At 49.9% G+C, this 3716-nt stretch overlaps 1 non-coding gene across 1 annotated transcript; it reads right to left on the reverse strand.

Annotated features, from left to right (window-relative positions):
• Nucleotides 1-432: 432 nt before the first annotated feature.
• Nucleotides 433-505, reverse strand: TRNAT-UGU. The gene has a single exon. It is a non-coding gene; the product is annotated as a tRNA-Thr (tRNA).
• Nucleotides 506-3716: the final 3211 nt, after the last annotated feature.

The raw sequence follows: 3716 nt of genomic DNA on the forward strand, positions 1-3716 counted from the left end.
GCGTCACTGCAGGCGCAGCGCCGGCCCCGCCCCCCGGCAGCGCCCTAGGCCCGCCCCGCCCGCCGCCCCGGGAACCCGCCGCCGACGCCCCCGAGCTTCTCCTACTGCGGGCTTGGGGCTCGACTTGCAGGGCGTTGAAAACGAGCCCTGCGTCTCTCTCCTTTGTCGAGGACCGCGTCCCACGTCCCGGTAGCGCTGGGGTCGCCGAGGACGGCTTTCCTTCTTTTTCCTGCTCTTTGTGTCGGTCCAGGATTTTCTCTTCCGGGTCACCTCTAACTCACTAGAAGGACGCCCATCATTTGCATTTCAGGAGGAGTAATTTTTACTCCTGCCAGAACTAGCGTTTTCAGAAATCGCTTTTCTATTTTGGAATTTCTGTTCCGTGAAGGGAGGAATTAAAAAAGAAAAAAAAGGCAGAGGCGAGCGAGCAAGAGGCCCCAGCGAGGATCGAACTCGCGACCCCTGGTTTACAAGACCAGTGCTCTAACCACTGAGCTATGGAGCCTACCCGTTACCTGGCTTGTCTTAATTCAGGGACATTGGAAGCAATATTGCTTTGGCTGGCAGTCTGAAAGCTGACCTCATGCATCCATTATCAGTTATAATCGGAAAGACTATGAAATGTTAGAGAAAAATGCCTACAATATGACAAGCATTAAAAAAGGCCCCCTTATGTCAAACTCCTATGTTTATGATTACAAAACACTAAATCTTACCTGCGTAAGTTATGTGTACAGATGGGGCTGGAAGGGAAAACGCAAAACTGAAATCGTGTTCTGATCGTATTCTCTGAGTGGTTCTTTTACATGTGAAAAAAGCCTCCGAGCCATTGTTTATAGGACACATTGTATCAAGTTTAGTACTTACTGGGAAGTTATGAGGGGGTGTCTCTGCTTCTCATACACTAAATAAGTTATTGATTATGGATGAGTTAATTGATTTAACAGTATTTATTGAGTACTTGCATTGCTCTAGACTTTGGAGATAGGGTGGATAAGTAAAGCTCTGTCTGGGATCACGAACTATGCCTCATTCTTTTTTGCTTAAAGAACTGTTTATTGAGGGAATGAAGTTATGGTCACAGCATGACCCATTCCCGCAGAAAGGACAGAATGAAGGTCATGCTGCCCAGTGGTCTGCGGGCCTCTCTCCCTTACCTCCTACCACTGTCTGCTCACGTTCACTTGCTCAACAGAACCTTTCCTGACCCTCTATTTGAATGCACCGTAGTCCTTACCCCGTCCCTTTTACCCCGTACTATGTGAACCTTCTTTCCTATTAATGTGCTTTATTGGTCTTTTTTTGGTCTCTCCCTGTTAAGAGTGTCAGCTCTTTGAGCCCTAAGGGTTTTGTGTGTAACACACAGTAGGTGCTCAGTAATGCGGAATGACTGACATCTGTGTTCATTCTGTAAGCCAGGAGAAATCGGGGAGGTGCTTGGGGAGAAGGTTTCTCATCTCAATTCCACTTCCACTGCCTCTCCATCCAAGCTGGAATTTTGTTTACACCCTTTGCATTGTCTCATGGTTCTGGAGGCTACAAGTCCAGTTCAAGACATGGGCAGGGTTGTTTCCTTTTGGAGGGCTCTGAGGGAAGGACCCACCCCAGCCTCTCTCCTTGGCACTTGTAGATGGCCGGCTTCTCCCTGTGTTTCTCAACATCCTCTTCCCTCTGTGCGTGTCATTTCAAATTCCCCCTCTTTATAAGGACACCAGTCCTATTGGATTAGGGCCCACCTCGCTTTAACTTGATCACCTCTGGGAAGACTCTGTCTTCACATCGGTCACACTCCGAGGTACTGGGGGCTAGGGCTTGCACCCAAGAATTTTGAGGGGACACAATTTCTCAGTAACAAATGCAGTCAGGCTTTCAGTTAAGGCAGAAGCAAGGCCTCCTTCATTCCCTTGACCCTGTCTGCCTCTGGTTAGCAGACCGCACCAGCGATTTTCACTTGCTTTCCCCCCACCTCTTCCCCAGACCAAATGATGAATCCCCAGCACGTCTCAGCAGGAGGAGAGATGTGATAGAAAAATAGAGCCTCTCCTTATCTCAGTTCTAACTTGTGATCTGTAGGATAAAGGCTATAAAGATAAAGGACAAGGTGAAGGAAAGCTAAGGAGGGTGGACATCCTATAAAGACTTCAGTCTGCTTTTGTGTAGCATGGTCTTAGAAGAAAAAGTCTGGGAGGCCTTTCCACCAAATCTTATGCCCCCTCCTCCTCCCCATCCCTCCTGATGGGGCTTTATAGCCCACGTACGCATTCACCACCTGTGAAATGGAGGTGATCATTTTGGCTCTATCTCAGAGCAGTTTGGGGGATTCAACCCAACAATGAACTTGAAAGTGCTAGGAAATTGTGAAGTGCCAGAAACAAACATGATAGGGAGGGAAGGCATCCTAGGGTCCAGTTTGGGTGGAGGGAGAGGATGAGATGGAAAATAGAAGTCTCAGCAGCATCCCTTGGCTGTTCTATGTTCTTTTTGTTTTAAGGTGACAGTTTCCTTTGCTCACCCCTGCCCTCATTCTCTCCAGATGAGTCTAGGGCTGGAGTAAGCAGGAGGGATAGCTCCTCCCATTGGCTTGGGGCAGGGGCTCCCACCCTCTCTCTCCCTCTCCTTGGGATCACTGTCCCACATCCTCTCCTCCTGGGAGGAGGCCATCTATGTCCCCAAAGTCAAACTCAAGGTCAGAGGGTATGAGGGTGCCAGGGCTAGGAGGGACTTCCAAGCTCATCTAGCCCCGGTTCATTTTGAAGACAGGGAAGCATTGGCCCAGGAGGGGGAGGGGCTTGCCACATCGTGTAGTACAATGGTTGGCAGAAGGCACACTGCAGTTGTGGGGTTTGAGACTCCCCATGGTTTTTGTTTCCTACTGTGAAGGCTGGTCAAAGAAAGTTAAAAAACAAAACAAAAGACAAAGCAAACTAAGCGCAAACACGTATGTAACCTAGCCAACCAACCCACCACCCAAAAGAGAGGGCAAAGCGGCTTTCTGAATTTGTCCAAGATAAAGTAGGCTCTTTAGTGCAGACCCCAGGGGTGGTGGTGGTGGTGGTGGGTCAGGACAGGGAAGGAGGGAAGAAGGTGGAGGGTCCTCCCTCTGATCTGGTCCTTCCTTATACCCACCCACAACCCAGCTAGAGGTGGAAGGTGGGGGATAGGATCCCCAGGGCCAGCAGAAACCCAGAGGGAGGGAAGAACAAAGCTAAAGAAGGAGAGGGGGAAGGAAGCAGGATGCTGTTCTTGTTGCTTTATAAACCCAACACAGATTTACATGAAGCTGGCCACCTGGCCCAGGCGTCTGAGCTCTTCTACCCCACTCCCCGCCAAGCCCCTTTCCCCCAGTTGAATGGGGAGGCCAGCAGGAGCCCAGGGCACAAACAGGAGGGCTTTAGTAAACCTGGGATGCTGGGGTCAGGGGCTCTGGTCCCAGCTGACCCTCTCCTCCCATTTGCCTGGATCCTTGGTGGGAGGGGCTGTAGCATCCTCCACAATAACTGAGGACACACAACCCTTCTCACCATCCTAGATGGAAAAGTCTTAGGGTAGACAGCTCAGAAAGTGGGTGGGCAGCTCAGTAGTGAATGCCTGCCAGACTTCTGCGGGCCCAATGGAATGCACTCACTTATTAAAATCATTGTAACAAATTCATCTCCTGGATATTGATCCTATCCCACACCAAGTAGCCTTCTCTTGGGTAGGTTTTTAATTAGATT

The sequence above is a fragment of the Mirounga leonina genome, unplaced genomic scaffold (genome assembly GCF_011800145.1).
Source record: "Mirounga leonina isolate KUSES-001 unplaced genomic scaffold, KU_Mleo_1.0 Mir_154, whole genome shotgun sequence".
Taxonomy (NCBI): domain Eukaryota; kingdom Metazoa; phylum Chordata; class Mammalia; order Carnivora; family Phocidae; genus Mirounga; species Mirounga leonina.